Raw genomic sequence first — 21,113 nt, forward strand, 5'->3', positions numbered from 1 at the left:
ATATAACATATTCACTTTAGACTTTCAACGACTTTCTCCTAATCGCAGGAAATCCGCGAGAGTTTTCGATAGTTTCCGTGGACGCCGCATCGAGCGAAAGCTCAGTTCTTCTGCGACATCTCATCGAAAATGATGTCGCATGACACGATATCGCAGAGAAAAGTGCCCGTGTGATACCCACCTAACACCTTGCCATGCATGAACAGGCTAATGCCGCTGTTCTCTGTGCTGTTCATCCCAGTCAGATCAATAATATCAAAGCATCCTTTGCTGGTATTCTGGGAAGAGGCACAGCTAATTAACCTTTCCAGTGTAGATTTGTGGCAAATTTAGGTAATTAGTTAAGGGACATTTAGTAGGAGATAAGTATTATATTTAAACTTGTACGATTCATTAGCCTTTCCTTCTCATTTTCAAGGCAGGGAAGACTGTGGTGTCCGGAGTCAGGACGCTGTCAGCACTCTACCTTAGATCATATGGGGAAACAAGGTAAGTGAGCGCCTATCCACTGGGCCAAAGTGCTTGTCTATTCCTAATCTGTTCTTGAAGGGTGTGGTTGTTATACTGCTGATGATGACACTGGAGGGAAAATATGTCCAAACCTTAATGAAGCGACTGAAGAAGGGTTAGGTTTCTGTTAGCGAGAATTGCCAAATATTTTGTGTATGGTGCTGCCACACATAACTTTTGTGGCAGCGATATTTTTCCCTCTCAAGTTACATATGTATTTTTTCCTTCATTTCGTTTTCATCCCAAATCTTATACGTGTTCAGGGCATTTTTTCTTCTTGACTCGGTTGTTCCGACGCTTCTGACACGGTTTTGATTAAGCAATCAATCACTTCCCTTTCCTTCAAGTTTTTCTTCTTTTCCCCTCAGTCGTAATCCTGTGCTGTGATAAAGAGTAGGAGGAGGAGGAGGAGGAGGAGGAGGAGGAGGAGGAGGAGGAGGAGGAGGAGGAGGAGGAGGAGGAGGAGGAGGAGGAGGAGGAGGAGGAGGAGGAGGAGGAGGAGGAGAAGAAGAAGAAGAAGAAGAAGAGGAGGAGGAAGAAGAAGAAGAAGAAGAAGAAGAAGAAGAAGAAGAAGAAGAAGAAGAAGAAGAAGAAGAAGAAGACAACAACAACGACGACGAGGACGACATAAACATAAACAACATAAACAACAACAACATTAAGAAGGAAGATACAAACTGTGATGGAGAGGAGAGGCACATATATGGAGTACCAGATTTCTAAAACGTGTTACCTAACCAATCAAGACCTGTTAATTGTACCATGCTTGTGTCAGCACGTGGCATTTTCTTTTAGGAATACTAATTGAGAAGGGTCAGTCTTCCTTATCATCCTATTTGAATGAATCATTCCTTTGTACCAATACCGAACAGTAACTTCATTTACATATAAAGAATATGACTAATAGGTAAAAATAAATAGGTAGATAGATTGATGAAATATGAAAAATAGAATCAGTGGGTAGACGTTGATTGTCACCAACGACATAATGATAATGTTTTGGTTTTTCGTCTCCTGGATGCCACCGAGGAATTAGTGGAAAGGCCTGTAAAAGATGTGGGCCTGTCCGGGATTTGAACCCGGGACCTCCTGCACCCAAAGCAGGAATCATACCCCTAGACCAACAGGCCGATGTGTGGTGGTGAGCCGCTGACCATTATAGCAACAGTAAAGGAGAGGAATTAGATGGGGAAGAAAGAGGAGTAGGAGGAAGAGAAGGAAGAAAAAGCAAAAACTTACTTGATCCTTGCAGGGTTGTTTTTGTTCTCTACATTACATAACATACAATGAGAGAAGTAAGATATCATAGACGAAGGCTCTTCCCCACCCACCATTTTCTCCAACTGTAGAAGGAAGAAACAAGAAACAGAAAGGAGAAACTGTTTGGGGTATATTTCACAGGAAAAGATAAGAACCATCACCACTGCTACTACAACGCATTGCTAGGAGAAGGAGGAGAGAAATACATAGGGAAGGAAAATATACCAGAAAACCTTAGGACTTGTAGTGAGGGTATCTTGTGTATTGTGTTGAAGGTAATCTCTTCTTCGTGTAGAATTAAAAGCTAGAGCGCGGCTCCTCCCCACCAACCCTCCTTCCGGCAAACAAGCCAGCTGGAAAAAAGTTAGAACTCCATGTTTCCTGTAAAGCGAAATAATTTTAGTAAAGGAGATAGCCAGCAAGAGAGAGAGAGAGAGAGAGAGAGAGAGAAATACAGTATATATATATTCATAGGCCAGTGTTGCCTAACAGTTCGTCCTTGTAGAGGAAAAATGTATTATATTTTTGGTTAGTCTCAGTCCAGAATACATAATACACTCGCTCTGAAGAAGAGGAAGGTTTAGTAAAAACATCTGCCTTTTAAAATGTTTGCTTACTCAAGATGTGAATGTTCCTTCTGTTTCCAAAATATTTTCACTGATGTTGAAGATCCATTTGAGTCAAACACAGGCTTCTGTAAAATGAAGGAGATCAAAAAGGAGATGACAAAAGACTAATATTTTTCAAGTACTTTCTTTTCATTTGATGTTTCCCTAAAATGAACTGTCTCTGTAAATTGTCATCAAACAGCAAGATGACCACGTTCCCTCCCGCTCCTTACTCCTCCTGGCCCCTTCCTCCCCACCTCCTTCCCTTCCCCGCCTCCTGCTTCCCCGCGGCTCAGAGGGGAGTTGTAATGACTTCTTAATGACTCTGTAATGACCCTTGATGACCTCACCCCTGATAAACAAGGTCAACTTGACTCTTCACCCTTAAACCTTCCTCCTTCCCTCCTTCTATTCTCACACTCCCTCAACAGTGTATTTCCAACCTCCTCCATCTTTTCTTCTCCCTCTCTCTCTCTTTACTTTTCATCTCTGCTTCGTATTTCTCTCTATCCCTTCATCCCCTCCCAAGAGAAGAGGAACAGGGGCCATATAAGAGGACCAGTAGCCTTTCCTCTCTCCCTCTTTCTTTCTCCTCTCACTTTCACTGCACTTCTCTCCATTAACCCGCCGCGTTTTGATGGTTTAAAATTTACTCTTAAAAAATTCAAAAGGCAATTTCGGGCGTGTGTACGGAGGTTTGTAGGCGTGTATGATGTGAGAGAGAGAGAGAGAGAGAGAGAGAGAGAGAGAGAGAGAGAGAGAGAGAGAGAGAGAGAGAGAGAGAGAGAGAGAGCGTGTGTGTATGTGGGTTACCTCCATAAAACAAAGGCACATTCTGAACAGCGACCAGCAGGATGTGCCTTGAACCGCTGCGCCGGAGACCTGCTCTATACTTCAACATCTTAGACAGCAGAGGAGGAGGAGGAGGAGGAGGATTGAGAAAAAATTAAGTACCACTGGAGAGAGAGGGATTAGGGATGCGAATGGAGTGGCTGACAGGTAGGGGACGTTCACCTGTGTCTCGAGGCGTATTTATTGAAGATCGTTAGATGCCACGTCTTGTCTACAGATACGTTTGATCATCTCCCTTCTTCTTCCTTCCACTCTTTGCTTATGCCGTCTTTTACTGCTTCTTACGTCTCAGTTATTTGGTTCATCTTGATTTTTAGTAGAATTATGCTTTCTTTCCTTTTTTTTATTCCTTTCTTTATACTTTCATTCGTTCTTTTTTTTTTCTTCCTTCATTCCTTCCTTCTTTCATTCTTTCTTTTATGCCCTCCTTCTTCTCTCCCTGTTTCATTCGTCTTTGTTATTTCCTCTCCTTCATCCCCTGCTAAAACAGTATTTTCTTCCTTCTTTTCTTTATTGCTTCCTTCCTCCGTACATCTTATCCCGGGCTCACATCTCCCTGTTTACCTCTGCAGTACTTTCTCCCCCTTTCCTCACTCTCTCCATGCTTTTTTTTTTCCTTCCTCCTTTTCTTATCTACTGTTCCTCCATCCCATCAACCTTTATAGTACTCTCCTACCTTACCTCTATTTCTACACCCCTTCCTTCCTCCTTCCTTCGCCTTATCACTTACTCCTCCCTCCTCATCTACCTGTCTTGTTCTACTTTGCTTTTTTTTTCCTTCTTTTTACTCTACGCACCTCTTTCACCCATTAACCCAAATAGTGCTTTCCTTGTTTATCCCCGCACCTTCCTTCCTTCCTTCCTTCCTTCCTTCCTTCCTTCCTTCCTTCCTTCCTTTCCTTCTTCCTTCATCTTACCTGTTACCACCACCACCACCACCACCACACCACCACCACCACCTAGCATATTTGACCTTCCTTCGTCTCCTTCCCCTGGTTGTCGTGTTTCGTTTCATTATTTGCTTCCTTCTTCGTCAGCGTGTCTTTCCTCCTCCCTCCTCGAGGATTTCTGTGTCGTGTTCCAAGTTCAAGACATGCCTCTTTTAAGTGTTGTTTTTCTTTTAGTTTTTTTTTTTTTATTTCTTGTTTATATATTTCATTTTTCAAGTTTGATTTCTTGTTTCATTTGCCAAGAACGTCATGTGTGTTTATTTTGTTTTATTTTTTTTTCATCTTATCCTTCATGCTTTCTGTTTCGGGTACAGTGGAACCATGCGTGCTTTGGGGTCCGCGGGGTCTCCAAGCGCACGGGTTCGAATCCTGTCCACGGTCCAAGTGTATAGGTTGGGCTTCCTCACTCGGGGCAACGGTTTCCTAGGGGGTGGGCTTTGAGACAGGAGGTACCCCAAAAGTATCCCTTTTAGCCCAGAAACTCCCGTGAAAAGCCCACATGGTATAAATAAACAAAAAAAAGTTGTTTGAATGTCGCTTTTTTTTATGTATTTTTATTTTTTACTTTGTTCCACTTTTTTTTATTTTGCTTGTCTTCTTTATATTGACTTTTTTGTGTTAGTATTTTTGTTCTCTTGCTCTCTTTCTTTGCCAGGAAAAATAGAGTGTTTGTGGTTATGTAAAGTAATATTTAATAATTAATGTGTGATGTAACATTCTTCCTTACCCCCCAGTCTCTCTCTCTCTCTCTCTCTCTCTCTCTCTCTCTCTCTCTCTCTCTCTCTCTCTCTCTCTCTCTCTCTCTCTCTCTCTCTCTCTCTCTCTCTCTCTCTCTCTCTCTCTCATTCTCTCTCTCTCTCTCCTCCCCTCCTTCCCCTTCCCTCACCTGTCGCCTCTCATCCTCTTTGACACGCTGCTGCCTCTTATCCGCCGCCGTACATTTTCCCTTCTTAACAATTCATCGTATCAACTTGCTTTTTCTTCCCCCCCCTTTTTCTGTGTGTTTTTTTACTCGTCTTTTTATCACTGTATTTGTCTGTTTATTTATCTGTTATATTTTTCCCTTCCTTTTGTTGATTTATACTTTGGTATTGTCATTTATTTTTCCTCGTTTTCTTTTTCTTTTTATGATTATGACTCCTAATTATAACTCTTGCATTTTGAAATAACTTGTTTTCTACACACCGATTTTTACTTTCAATATGTGTCAAATTTCAGATAGATAGACATATAGAGTTCATCGTAGGGTGAATCGTACAATTTTCTTTCATACTTTCCTGTGAAAATTCCGTGTCGGTTTTTCCATACTGCATGGTACTTTTCCCAGCTATTTTCCATGTCAGTGAAAGCTGGAGAGAGTGGTGAGTACATCTCCTGCGCTATCCCGTCTCTTTCCTCTATTACGAATTATAAGTAGTTACAAGGTCTGTTGCTACTTGGCTTTTTTTTTTATCCCTCCTCCTCCTCTTCTCCTCCTCCTCCTCCTCCTCCTCCTCCTCCTCCTCCTCCTCCTCCTCCTCCTCCTCCTCCTCCTCCTCCTCCTCCTCCTCCTCCTCCTCCTCTTCATTTATCTCTGCTAACAACGTCACCACTATATCTTCCTACTTTTCTTCCTGATTCTCTTCCCTCAGTTGTTTTTTTGCAACAGCAGCAGTAACAACAACAACAACAACAACAACAACAACAACAACAACAACAACAACAACTACTACTACTACTACTACTACTACTACTACTACTACTACTACTACTACTACTACTACTACTACTACTACTACTACTGGTATGCTCCTGGATGCCCTGTGTCGTGTTGTGTTCCCGCTGTGGCGCTCAAGACCACATTAAGGCAAAACCAGGCTCTTCCTGCATTTTCTTTCCTTTTTCTTTTCTATTTTTTCCTTTAGTTCAGCGCAAAAGAAAACGAGCGCACGGTTGAGTAAGCAGGAGAAACAAGAATTTGCTTCGAAAATTACTTTGCCTCGTGCGTTCTCTCTCTCTCTCTCTCTCTCTCTCTCTCTCTCTCTCTCTCTCTCTCTCTCTCTCTCTCTCTCTCTCTCTCTCTCTCTCTCTCTCTCTCTCTCTCTCTCTCATGAAAACTGTATGAATATGGACTCTGGTCTAGCTGCTTTAGTGCCTCCGAGGTGGTTGAACGTGCTCGCACACACACACACACACACACACACACACACACACACACACACACACACACACACACACACACACACACACACACACACACACACACACACACACACACACACACACACACACACACACACACACACACACACACACACGATGCTTCATTAAATTTCATTGTACTATTTTTTATGTTTTTAGTGGCAATATTATGAGGGATTGCCCTGAACCTTCTACTGATTAGTTGAGATGATGACTTGGTTAGACTCACTGCTCTCTCTCTCTATCTCTCTCTCTCTCTCTCTCTCTCTCTCTCTCTCTCTCTCTCTCTCTCTCTCTCTCTCTCTCTCTCTCTCTCTCTCTCTCTCTCTCTCTCTCTCTCTCTCTCTCTCTCTCTCTCTCTCTCTCTCTCTCTCTCTCTCTCTCTCTTCATTTTCTTCGTTTGCGTAATTAGTTTTTGAGCGGGAAAATAAAAATAAGACAATAAAAAGAAAAATATATACTCTCTCTCTCTCTCTCTCTCTCTCTCTCTCTCTCTCTCTCTCTCTCTCTCTCTCTCTCTCTCTCTCTCTCTCTCTCTCTCTCTCTCTCTCTCTCTCTCTCTCTCTCTCTCTCTCTCTCTCTCTTCTTTTCTTTATGACATATATGAAAAGGAGTTTTGTGTGTATGTGTATGTGATAAGTTAGACATGTAATATTCTTTTTATTCCATGTTCAGTGACGTAAGGAGGAATTTATGTGAGAATAAGTGAAGAAAAACAGATATTCGTGTCAAGGTGCCAAATAAATGGTCGGGCGATTAGACTTACTTGTGAAATTAAGCGTAATGAAGGAAGAGAGAGAGAGAGAGAGAGAGAGAGAGAGAGAGAGAGAGAGAGAGAGAGAGAGAGAGAGAGAGAGAGAGCATATACAATCCAGTGAGTAGGGAATGAAAAGCTGTAAAGTGACTGATAAGGGATCGTGATTCATAATATTCACCAACATTTTACTTTACTTGATACTCATCTTAATATATATTCCCCATTGTTTTTTTTTTTTTATTTATTTTTTTTTCCCCCTATCACATAACTGTATTGTCGTTTCCCTTTTGACTGTATGAGATTAGAACATTTATGGCGTTGATTTCATTACGTTTTGAATGACTTTTTGGTGCAACTCGTGATGTGATGTGCCACGTGGAAATAATAATGACAGTACAAAAAATGATAAACAAAAGATATTGTTTCGGTGACCTCGATTCCGTGCATGCAGTGTGCTACGTTTTCCATTGATTTATTTGATCTATTTATCTATGAATTCATTTATGTTCTCATTTTTGGGAGGGTCTCCATTGTGTGATTTGATAGCTGTTGGGCATCCAGGGGAGAGGAGAGAGGAGGGAGAAGGAAGAGAGGGGAAGGGAGGAATAGAGAACTGAGGAGAAATGCATGGAATGACTCTTGTGGAAAAAAATTGCGTTTGGTTTATGATCACGTTTTGTGTTGCACCACCACCACCACCACCATTGATACAGTACAAAATATACACACACACACACACACACACACACACACACACACACACACACACACACACACACACACACACACACACACACACACACACACACACACACACACACACACACACACACACACACACACACACACACACACACACACACACACACACACACACACACACACACTCACACACACACACACACACACACACACACACACACACACACACACACACACACACACACCGCGTAGTGTAGTGGTTAGCACGCTCGACTCACAATCGAGAGGGTCCGGGTTCGAGTCCCGGAAAGCGGCGAGGCAAATGGGCAAGCCTCTTAATGTGTGGCCCCTATTCACCTAGCAGTAAATAGGTACGGGATGTAACTCGAGGGGTTGTGGCCTCGCTTTCCCGGTGTGTGGAGTGTGTTGTGGTCTCAGTCCTACCCGAAGATCGGTCTATGAGCTCTGAGCTCGTTCCATAATGGGGAACACTGGCTGGGTAACCAGCAAGCGACCGTGGTGAATTACACACACACACACACACACACACACACACACACACACACACACACACACACACACACACACACACACACATGTCTGTTAATCTAGCAGCAAGTAGCTACGGGATGAAATTCGACGGGTTGTTTCCTCGCTTTATCGGTGTGTGGAGTGTGGTGTGGTTTCAGTCCTACCCGAAGATCGGTCTATGAGTTCTGAGCTCGCTCCATAATGGAGAAGGCTGGCTGGACGACTGTGAATGCACACACACACACACACACACACACACACACACACACACACACACACACACACACACACACACACACAGATTCAGATTCAAATATTTTATTGACCACAACACTTTACAAAAATTCATTCAATAGAATACAAAATATTATGGTCCAAAAGTTCTTTAAGCTAAAAAGAAACATTGTATTGTAATAACGCACACACACACACACACACACACACACACACACACACACACACACACACACACACACACACACACACACACACACACACACACACACACACACACACACACACACACACACACACACACACACACACACACACACACACACACACACACACACACACACACACACAGTACTTGGTGGTTCAGGTGTGCTGAGTCCAAGTTTATGAATATTAAGTCCACATTTTTTTTATATGATCGAGATGGTACTTCACGTTTATGAGGAAGCTCTCATATTCTCTACTTTCTGGAAATTATGATGTGAAAAGGAATCCTAAAGGAAGGCCAGTCTATTTCCATATGTGGCTTGTAGTCTTCTTAAGCGATTGTCGCCAAAATGTCTACCTCCTTACGTGGCTGAGCGAGTGGAGCAGTGAGTGGGGATAGTAAGACCCTTAACCCCTTCTGTAGCTACCATGACGCGTTTTCATATTCATTCTGGTTACTATTTGTTGATTTTACACAGCTTCAGAAACTTAAAAAGAGGGTTAAAACAGTGACAACTTTGGCCATTAATCTTTTGACCTCCATAGACCCTTCTAATGCAAGTAAACTCGTCTATTCATATCCAAAAATCATGATAAAAATGCGTTTCACTATTGAAGGGATTAAGATACGCTTGCTTGAATACCTTTAGTAACTGTTGAGGGCGAGAGGAAACACACTGTACGAAAATATTGTTTCTCAACGAGGGCCACTGAAGAGACAAACCACTTAGCAGAGAAAATTGTTTTTTGCAAATACATAAATAAATTTTGAAGAAATGCATGTTAAAAAAAAAAAATGTGGAAATACTCAAGACATCACGAGCTGGGTCATTGCTGTGGATGTTTCTTAGTATCTGTAAAGTCAACACACACACACACACACACACACACACACACACACACACACACACACACACACACACACACACACACACACACACACACACACACACACACACACACACACACACACACACACACGGCCCGGTAGCTCAGTGGTTAGAGCGCTGGCTTCACAAGCCAGATGACCGGGGTTCGATTCCCCGGCCGGGTGGAGATATTTGGGTGTGTCTCCTTTCACGTGTAGCCCCTGTTCACCTAGCAGTGAGTAGGTACGGGATGTAAATCGAGGAGTTGTGACCTTGTTGTCCCGGTGTGTGGTGTGTGCCTGGTCTCAGACCTATCCTAAGATCGGAAATAATGAGCTCTGAGCTCGTTCCGTAGGGTAACGTCTGGCTGTCTCGTCAGAGACTGCAGCAGATCAATCAAACAGTGAATTACACAAACAAACAAACAAAGACATTTTGTGTGTGTGTGTGTGTGTTTGTGTGTGTGTGTGTGTGTGTGTGTGTGTGTGTGTGTATATGTATATATATATATATATATATATATATATATATATATATATATATATATATATATATATATATATATATATTCTTGAGAATCTTCAAATTACAAAGGAAAAAACTTTGATAGACAGGGTTTTGTTACATTTGTTTATATAGGTATATACATATATATATATATATATATATATATATATATATATATATATATATATATATATATATATATATATATATATATATATATATATATATATATATATATATATATATATATATATATATATATATATATATATATATATATATATATATATATATATATATATATATATATATATATATATAACAAATGTAACAAAACCCTGTCTATCAAAGTTTTATCCTTTGTAATTTGAACATTCTCAAGAAGCAAATCCTGAGTGGCTGTTTCTCCCTGGATGGCAGCGCCGCTCCTCAAGAGAATCAAACTGTCGTAATTGGTTTTACGTCAGTTTTTCCCTTCCGCCAGTTATTGAAAATATTTTTTTTCTCTTCCAAGTACTTTTTCCAGTTGAATGAAGAAGCAATACAGCAGTTAGCATTTTGTAATTATTGTTTCTTGTTGATTCCTTCAAAATATTCTTTCGGCTTTGCCGTCATTTTTCTTTTCTTTCCTTCCCTTATGTTCCTCGCTCGCTCCTCTCCATCTCTTCCCCATCCCCGGGACTCAAGAGACTCGCCTCTTGAGTTCAATTGACCGAGACAAAGTGATCTTCGTTTACATAAATCCATCCGATGAAGTCAATTTTCCTCTCAACCAATCAAAACTCGAAAATTCAGTAGCCGAAGATGCTGAAGGCGGAGGGAAAGGGACAAGAAGAGAGGAGAGAGTAAGAGAGGGAGGAAAGAGAGAGAGATGGATTATGGAGGAGGAGGCAGGGAAGAGAGAGGGAGCAGAGAGTTAGGGAGGGACACTGTATGAGGATGAAGGAGAGGCAGCGAGTGAAGGAGTGGGGAAAAAGGGAGCAGCAGAGGGTGGGGAAGAGGTATGAGGAACGGGGGATAGAAGGGAGGAAGAATGGGAGGGTGAGGAAACCGTTAATGTTGCATGTACAGCAGTGAGTGACTATGTGGTATAACGTTGCAAAACAGTTGAACATTGGAAGGATATAATGAAGAAGCCGTGACGGTTGGAGCTATTCAAGTAACCCCTATGAAAAACGGGACACATACTTTTATATTCACATCAATGAAGGATATACATTATATTTTCCCAAGAGAGAGAGAGAGAGAGAGAGAGAGCAGCAACAGCACCAGCAACACGTAAAATACTGAAAAAAAGAAGTTAAAGAAAATAGTCGTGTGCCAAGTCCATATTGACACAGCCTTGTATATACGTAGAATAGACAGTATTTGCTATTAGATCGCATCCAAACACGCCGCGCTTGCATGTTTGTTTAGGGCGGCGAAAACCAGGATAGTTCATCAAGTATTCATAACCTTCCACCGAGGAAATGTAAATAGAACGACAAACAGAAAAAAAGTATCGGACAATAAATACACAAACCGACAGTGAAGTACTCCGGCAGAGAGAGAGAGAGAGAGAGAGAGAGAGAGAGAGAGAGAGAGAGAGAGAGAGAGGTGACGGGGGCGAATAAGGAAAGAACTTGCAGAAAATAATATTGTTTTTCTTGAATGTACTCAATCGACAGGCCTGGAGGTGTTTACGTGGCGAGCTCATCCTGGGAACCGTACAGGGACCATCTGGACGCGTGTATCCCTGCGGCGGTGGCGGTGGCAGTGGTGATGGTGGTGGCCTGGCGTGTACCGCTGCCAGAAAGAGAGAGAGAGAGAGAGAGAGAGAGAGAGAGAGAAACAAAAACTCCGTCTCCTCCTCATCCTTTCGTGTTCATTTCTGTAGCAGTGGCCAGCGCACTCTGCCTTCTTCCTTTGTTTTGGTTGAACTGAAAATGCAAGCCTCGGGTGGACTGAGTCACGGTCCAGGTTCACGCGAGCGGCTGAGCAAGACTCTCGAATTTCGGAGCATAACACAGGTGGGGAGGCGAACACGAGTCTGATAATGCGAAGGGAAGAGGCGGAGCGGCGGCCCTGAGGACATGCAGAGGTGAGGGAAGGGCAGTGAGGGGCGTGGAGGAGGGAGAGAGGGAGGGAGATAACGCCAAGCACACCGTCGTAACATCATGCAGCTCCTATCCTCCGACCGCTGTCCTAAAGGCGATGGTCTCACCCCCGCGCCGCCAGCCAAGGACGACTCTCCAGCCCACCAGTTTTCACCCACACCACACCAAGACCCCACACAGACTACTACACCCAGCCCACATCAAGACCAATCCAGACTACTACACCTAGCCCACATCAAGACCCATCCAGACCATTACACCCAGCCCATACCAAGACCCACCCAGACCACTACACCCAGCCCACACTACACTCAGCCCACATCAAGACCCAGCCAGACCATTACACCCAGCCCACACCAAGACTCACCCAGACCACTACACCCAGCCCACACTACACTCAGCCTATATCAAGACCCATCCAGACCATTACACCCAGCCCACATCAAGACCCACCCACATCACCACTCAGCTCTTCTATAATAGTTAAACATTGAGCCCAACACCCATTAAGCCAGCACAACACTAAGCTCCTTTATATTCATTCCACTGACGAAACTTATCAATACATATTAACCCATATCTGACCTATATCCACCGCCTACTTTACCTACATCCAGCACATGCGATTATGCTCATCCATTCTGAATGTTCACTTAACCTGTATTTACAACCTCATATGCTGTTAAACCAATAAAATAGCCTTTCCGTGACCCACATCTAGTATATACTCAACCTTTAACGAGTCTCCAGCTGCTCTATTTATGTTTTTGTTACCGCTCTAACACTTGAATTCATGGCCGTCTCTACAAACTGGAACTGATGTTGGATGCGTTGATTTATCCGATGAAGAGAGAGAGAGAGAGAGGAAGGGGTAGAGTGTTGAATTAATGGAATAGACTCAGTAATTAAATTGTTAGTCCTGAGTCATAAAAGAGCTTTAAAATATTGACAAATTTATGGATGAGGTTGACATGTGTAAATACGTAGGCAGGTATGTTTCAAGGAGGGACTATCTTGTCTAGGTCTGATTGCTTCTTGTAACCTCCCTTATTTTTCATGGTATGTGTGCAATTTTAAGTTAGGCAAACTCATAATTAGTGTGGCCTTAGTCAATAGTTAGCTGTATTTATTGCAGGAAAGAAAAGGAAGGCGTTCGATCTCATAGTGGCAGTTCCAGGTAAGATAAATTGAAATGACCCAAAAGATACTGTTGTTCCAGTCTTCAGGGATCGAGTGCTCCTGGCAAGGTCTGTGTAATCTCCCACTGACCTTGGTTTCAGCCAGGAGCAAAGAATCGTTTAATGGGAGAGGCAACGCTTTTTCCTCCACAACCTTCCTTGGACTAAGTTTCATTTCATCCATCACACCGAGATTTTATGGTTTAACACTCTCTCTCTCTCTCTCTCTCTCTCTCTCTCTCTCTCTCTCTCTCTCTCTCTCTCTCTCTCTCTCTCTCTCTCTCTCTCTCTCTCTCTCTCTCTCTCTCTCTCTCTCTCTCTCTCTTTTTTTTTTTTATTTAAACATAACTTTATACAAAGGAACATGTACCCAAAGGCGCACTGTCGTGTGCTACCTATTCTAAGGGTACTACAATCTATTTCTCTACAATATTTACAAGACTTAAAAATAGATAATATACAAGATGGTCAGCATGTAAATGGAGCACTATTCGTTTCACTTCACTAGCACTATTCACGCACTGCACTACACTGAGTGTCACGTCACAAAGAGTGTCAGAGGAGTTGGCAGTGTCTGTCTCCACTTATGTGCCATCAGTTTGACACTGTGAGTGTTCATCTCCTGGACGTGAGGCACCGCGGCCGTGAACAAGTTCCACATCCTGGAGACGCGTCCTGCGAAGGTGCGTTGATGCTGACACCCGTGGGATCGCGGCACCTCTACGGCGTCACCACCATTGAGCACCGTTCTCGTGCTCCGTGCGGTGACTCTTAGAGGATGACGCAGCCCTGCCAGATGTGGCACTCTTTGCACCTGTGCCTTATGGAACACTACGATCGCCGCCACGTCTCTGCGGTGTTCCAGTGAATCAAGAGGACGCTCAGGCTCTGGGTGAGGTGGTAGTGCAGCATCTACTAGCCGTATGGCGCGGCGTTGGATGCTGTCCAGTCTCCTTCTGTGTGTGGCGGCACAGGACATCCAGGAGAGAGCTGCGTACTCAAGGTGGGGCCGCACCTGTGCCTTGTACAGCAGCAGTCTCCCCTTCCTGTCGAGGAAACTGGCGATCCTTCTGAGAGCGGAGATCCTGTGAGAGGCTTTCTTGGCAATGGTTTTGACATGGCTGTCAAACCTCAGCCCTCGATCCACCTCCACTCCAAGTATCTTGACGTCATCTTGGAGTGGGAGAGCAGCAGAGCCAAAAGACAACTTTCCTGCCATTGCTGCCATGGCGGCTGGGGACCGAGAGACAACCATTGCCTGTGTCTTCTCCGGCGCGAATGTCACTTGCCAGCGAGCACCCCACTCCTCTATCACTCGTAGCTGCTGATTGATGGCCTCAGCAGCCCGCCCACTGTCCTGGCGTGGATAGGTATAGGAGAGGGTGCAGTCATCAGCATAGGCCATGACTCCTGGCAGTAGCTGGAGAAGGTCATCCACGTAGATATTCTACAGGAGTGGGCCAAGAATTGAACCCTGTGGCACTGATGCCTCCACAGGCAGGGACTCAGATGTTTGCCCGTTGACAACCACCTTGAGGCTTCTGTCCTGCAGGTAATTTCCCAGGGGTCGTAGCAAGCCACCCTGGATGCCTTTAGCACGAAGCTTTTCTAGTAATCCGCTGTGCCATACTTTATCAAAAGCTCCTGCTATGTCCAAAGCAACCACTATAGTGTCCTTGCCGTCGTCGAGGGCGTCCTGCCACTGCCTGGTGAGAAGCATCATTAGGTCGGAGGTTGACCTTCCAGGTCTGAACCCAAACTGTTGGTCTGAGAGGAGGGCATTGTCCTTGAGATGGCTACACACCACCACTTTACCCACCACTGACAACAGGGATATGGGTCTGTAGTTTTTGGGTCCGTCCTGGAGCTTTTTGTGTACTACTCGAGCCTCCTTCCACACTGAAGGCCAGACGTTTTCCCGTACACAAGTTGTGAAGACTTGGGTGAGAGGGGCAGCCAGTTCCTGGGAGCATCGCTTCAGCAGGTGCGGGCTGATGTCATCAGGGCCGGTGGCTTTCTGTGTGTCCAGCCCCCGCAATAATCGCTTCACCTGCTGATGCGTCACCTCCACCATGGTGACAGTCTTCTCACATTGCTGGACCAGCTGAGGCGGTGGCTGCTGTGGATTCCCCACCTTCATTTTTCCAGCAAACAAGGAAGCCAGCAACTGTGCCCTCTCCTTACTGCTGGTGGCGACAGTACCGTCCTGCTTGCTGAGGGGAGGGATGGATTCTTGGTGGCCAGTTCCTTGTTTGTCCTTAACAAGGGACCACCAAGTTTTGTTTCCTACGCCAGTGCCACACAGTTTCCGGCGCAGGCTTTCCTCCCACTTTTTTAAGGCCCACTTGCTGGTTACCACCATCCTCCTGCATGCAGCCCTGTGCAGGTCCTTGTTGCGCCGAGTCGGGTTCCTCTTGTAGCGGAGCCAGGCAGCATACTTTGCCTCGGCAGCAACACGGCAACGGTAGCCAAACCATGGCTGATCCGTCGGTCTGGTGGTGTATTCCCTGTGTGGGACGTGGCGTCTCTGGAGGGCGAGAAGGTGAGAGGTGAGTGCAAGTGCTTCACTCTCTGCTCCTCCCTGTAGCAGAGTGGCCCATGGGGTGTGGGTCAGGTCGCGGCGCAGGGAAGCCCAGTCTGCTTTGTTCCACAGCCAGATGGTGCGGGTGGTGGCCTCGTCCTGAGCCACGCCCACTTCCAGCTGTGTCAGTACAGCGTGATGGTCAGAGCTGCCCACGAGCCCCAGCTGATGACACTGAAGCTTGTCTTCCTGGTAGTCTGAGATGACAGGGTCTAATGTCCCTCCTCGTTCATGTGTGGGGAAGGTGACATGATCTGTCAGACCCTGCACCTCAGGAGATTCTCGTAGGCGTCTCTTTCCAGGTGGTGATTGAGATCCCCCACAATCAGCACGTGGCTGCAGCTGTGTGCCATCATCAGGTTGTCTAAGGTCTCAGTCAGGTACAGGAGTGAGTCAGGCCCTTGTCGCGGGGGGCGATACAGGGCACACAGCAGGAGGGCTGAGCGGTCTGCCAGCATTACTCGGAAGTACATCATCTCCACCAGTGGAGGCGTGTCTATGTCGAGTAGCTGGGCCTGCATTCCTTCCTTGAAGCAGACAGCCACTCCACCTCCTGTTCGCTCCTGTCGGTCCCTCCTCACCCAGTGGGTGAAGCCCTGCATCCTGCCATACGTGGGCTCCACCTCACTGTTCAGCCATGTCTCTCTCTCTCTCTCTCTCTCTCTCTCTCTCTCTCTCTCTCTCTCTCTCTCTCTCTCTCTCTCTCTCTCTCTCTCTCTCTCTCTCTCTCTCTCTCTCTCTCTCTCTCTCTCTCTCTCTCTCTCTCTCTCTCTCTCTCTCTCTCTCTCTCTCGCTTACGTGCATCAGCGTAAGATACGTAAGAAATTAAATCAAGGCTGCCAGATATCAGCTCCAACGTGTAGGGGTGAGCGAGGCAGTCCAGGACGGCACACCCTTGCATGAAATATGAAGGGAATAAGGAGAGAGTGTAATGTCAGGTGAAATGTTACGAGAGGTACCAGGCAGGCGAGGTGAGGCGAGCTGCGTCAGAGAGAGAGAGAGAGAGAGAGAGAGAGATGGGGAGATAAATAAGCTTGCCTGTCACTCCGCCTTGCTCAAGAGATCTGTCCAAAACTTGCACGAACAAACAGAAGGAAAAATGTTGACCAAAGTTGCGAGATTTGGCAGCAGGCAAGAAACATTAATAAAACTTTCTCGGTGCCTGAAGTCTTATTAGAAGTGATTGAAAGAAGTAAATGAGAGAGAGAGAGAGAGAGAGAGAGAGAGAGAGAGAGAGAGAGAGAGAGAGAGAGAGAGAGAGAGAGAGAGAGTCTGCAGCGGACAGGTAAAGGTAGAAGTGATGCTTTAAGCGAGATTGTCGTCGCGTCAGATGTGTCTGTAGGAACCTGCGCCATATTTCTGCCGCTTTACATGGAAATATATTTTGCCAAGCTTCGATTTTTCTCCTTCAACATCTGAACTTTATACTGTGACTTTTCGCTTGAAAGTTGATGAAAGATTGAAAAGCTGAAAAAAAAAACGTAAAACGTATAATTCAGTTTTGAATAGAAGGAAGGAAAAAGTTGGATGTATTTGAGCTAAATGTGAAATGGAGAAGTATCTTGGTGGAGGGAGGGACTCAGGCCACCCAGGTGAATGTTGAATAGGGAAGCGTCTTGGCAGAGTGTGTGTTCCTACATAAAACAAAAGTAATGTTGCCAAGTTTCTGAAAAGGATTATGTCGGGGAGGCGTCAACTTTTTTCCTTCCTCTCTTTTTGAATAAGGTTTCTACTTTAACAATGTTTAGCCGGGAATGAAGAAGCCGGCATCCCGTGGAGCATTCTTTACATTTCGAGTATTGTGTGCGGTGATATTATTATGTAACAACTACAAATAGTAGAGAGTGCAGCGAAGAATGCCAAGATAATTATTCCCAGTGTGAGAAACACCCTATGGAGAAAAACTTGTGATTTTTCTCTTTAAATATTTGTTGTATTATGTATTCTTTATTGTACGAGTATCTCCTTAATTAATATCTCCCATTTTCGTTTAAGGACATTTTGATTAATTTTTACTTATTTTATTATTTTTATTGTTATTTACTTTATCCCACTCAGTGCCTCTTCAACCAAAAGTTTTCGTTTCTTTCTTTTCTTCTTTTTGTTGCTCATCTTCCCCAATTATATTCAGGTCTTTTTATTTCCTATTCATATCTTTTCTTTTTTTACTATATTACTTAATGTTTGGTTTTCAGTTATATAATATCTTCCAATCTTTAATGCTATTAAGTAAATGAGTATTTAGTATGCTCTTATCTTGCCTTTTTCCATTGAATATGTACATTGTACGCTTAATTCAATCATTTAGCTACCAATCCACCATCCACTAACCGCTTTGAATATTTCATAACCATGCCAAGAAGAAAGATTTTTATTTCTATTACTGACAGAGTTCAGTTTCCAGTGTCACATTTTTGTCCTGGTAATTCGGTTGAAATGTTTGCCGGCAGGGTTAATCCACCGAGGCGTCATCTGTCTTGGCCTCCACGCTTTGCTCTCATCCTCTGGTTATTTATTTATTTTCACAATCAATATCAAGCTAACAGGATCAATCAGAAATATACTCGTAAGTTTAGCTCACAGTTGTATTGAAAATAAAAAAAAAATCCCACATATTTCTGCAAGTATTTACTCCTATTTAAAATATTATTCCTTTATACCGGTATCCCTGATTATTTTTTTTTTATCTCTATCACGTATTGCATTACGCATTACTTATAAACCAAACAGTTGTGATGATATACACATTCTCACTCCACACATGTATTTCTTCGGCTTTGAATAAAGAAAAACTATTTGCCCTGAGTTAATATTCTAAGCACTTGTCAGTAAGAGTAGGTGTGCCGGACCACGCTGCCCAGGGAGCCACACCACCTTTGCTCTCTCACCTGTCAAGCAGCCCACGCCAGGCCATCACAGCAACACGTCCGTATCATTTTCCCAGCTTAGTTTTGTTTGCCTTGCCTTATGTTGCCACCCGTATGCTGCCTTTTTGCTAAACTGTAAGCCTGACTTGGTTGCCCTGTCTACTCATTCCTCGAACAGTCCCTTTAGTGAAATGAACTCTGAAATCATCTTCCTGTTTGTGTATTTCCTACCTATGGCGTGAATTGTTCAAGAGAGGAGTACCGTGACACATCTGGAAATAAAGTGTCCACTCCCTTTGTTTCCATTATTTGATACTCAGTGGAAAGCGGCATGCTAAACTTTCCTTCCTTGGTCTATATCCTTGACACACTAAAAAGAAAGTGATTACAGAGAGACGATCATCCATTTAAACACTCCCAATAATTTCAACATTATATATTCTCACTCATTTTACGCTTTGGCAAAGGAAATGAAGGAGGGACCGCCGTGGCATATGTGTTTATTGAGGAGCGTGTGAGGTGTGGACGTGTTGTGGAGGCTCCCGGCGCGTCATTATAGCTAGTACTACTTCACATTAACCAGTAGGCACCTCCCCCACGCATGACAAGATACCATTTACCTGATTACATTTATTTAATTGCTTCAGGTGCAGTACACAGGTGTTCATAATATATTAAACATTGGTCTGCTTAATTTTTATGTTGTTCTTTATGTGTGTGTGTGTGTGTGTGTGTGTGTGTGTGTGTGTGTGTGTGTGTGTGTGTGTGTGTGTGAAAACAAAGATGGATTTTTATTTTTCAACCCATTATGTCATGTGAACCTTCCTTATGTAATCCATTTTACTAAAACAAGAAAAGAATGAGGGTAGGATAATGAACACTAACAAAACAAGCTACTGTGTTTACAAAGCGCAGTATTCCTATGTGGCGAGGACCTTCATAAGCACTCACGAAGATATTACCTTGATATTGATTGATAGCTCCAAAATTGTTTATGGACAAGAAATTGAGGAGAAATGAACGTTTGAGTAGCATATCGAGACTTCAGGAGAGTGGTGGGAATGTTGGTGTGGGTGGAATACATAACATACAGTGAAACATGTACCTATAGGAGATCTGTCATTCATACGGTACATCTAACTTATCTCTGGTCAATACATGATGTCTTCTCGTTGTCGTCGTCCTCCTCCTCCTCCTCCTCCTTCTCGTTCTTGTTCTCTTTGTTTTCCTTCTCTTTCTCCTTCTTCTCCCTCTCCTTCTTCTTCTCCTTCTCCTCTTTTTCCTTTTCTTTTCTCCTCCTTCTCCTTTTCCTTTTTTCCTTCTTTTTTCTTTTTTCTCTTCATTTTCTCCTTTTCTTCTTTTTTCTTTTCTTCTTCTTCTTCTTCTTCTTCTTCTTTTCTTCTTCTTCTTCTTCTTCTTCTTCTTCTTCTTCTTCTTCTTCTTCTTCTTCTTCTCTTCTTCTTCTTCTTCTTCCTCCTCCTCCTCCTCCTCCTCCTCCTCCTCCTCCTCCTCCTCCTCCTCCTCTTCCTCCTCCTCTTCCTCCTCCTCCTCCTCCTCCCTACTCATTTACACGCAACATAATACAAACGTAGTAACATAAAGAGGGGATTTCAAATGGCTTATTGCTATGTGGATCCCTTAGTATGATTGGAGCTCTTTTCTTTTTATCTACATGGAATTATATAATATGTAACAAGCAATACAGTTTTCATGAAATATTATTGCTGAGAGATAATCTGTAATCAGTCAGTGTGAGTGTAAAGTATTGGTTTATGTTTTGTTGTTCTGTGTAAGTTTAAAATATGGTTAGCCTGTTCAGTGCATTGTTTTTCTACTAGTGTATCTCTGGATTTTTGGAACCATCGATATATTTGTTTTGTGTGTTTTGTTACTATTATTAATTTTCAGTCTCACTTTGGCTCATTGTAGATTAGTTTATTGACGTGTGGCGGCTCTCTTACATTTAATGACTTTACTATTCTGCCTTGTAATGTTCTCGCCATTCTACCTTGCACTGGACTATTTTCATACGTTTCATGAGATCATCTTGATTTTAAGGTTCGAAATGTTTTACAAAGCTTCAACATTCAGCAGAGACAGGGAAGCTGATAATCTGCTGAATATACTGCAAGGATCAGCTGGCCGACAGACATGAAGGTAGCGGTACTGACAGACGATGAGCAGCTTCACTAACATATCTGCCTTGACCGCCCAGTTCTTCCT

General features: G+C 43.6%; 1 protein-coding gene and 1 non-coding gene across 2 annotated transcripts in view; one reads left to right on the forward strand and one right to left on the reverse strand.

The window, feature by feature from the left end:
- Nucleotides 1–422: 422 nt before the first annotated feature.
- The window catches only part of LOC123516056, a 170,199-nt gene continuing 149,508 nt past the window's right edge, over nucleotides 423–21,113 (forward strand). Inside the window, exon 1 of the mRNA XM_045275075.1 lies at nucleotides 423–489. The gene's annotated coding sequence lies outside the window, so the exon portion shown is untranslated. The remainder of the gene's footprint in view (nucleotides 490–21,113) is intronic.
- Nucleotides 1,569–1,640, reverse strand: Trnap-ugg. Its single transcript has one exon. It is a non-coding gene; the product is annotated as a tRNA-Pro (tRNA).

This window comes from Portunus trituberculatus, chromosome 40 (genome assembly GCF_017591435.1).
Source record: "Portunus trituberculatus isolate SZX2019 chromosome 40, ASM1759143v1, whole genome shotgun sequence".
Lineage (NCBI taxonomy): Eukaryota > Metazoa > Arthropoda > Malacostraca > Decapoda > Portunidae > Portunus > Portunus trituberculatus.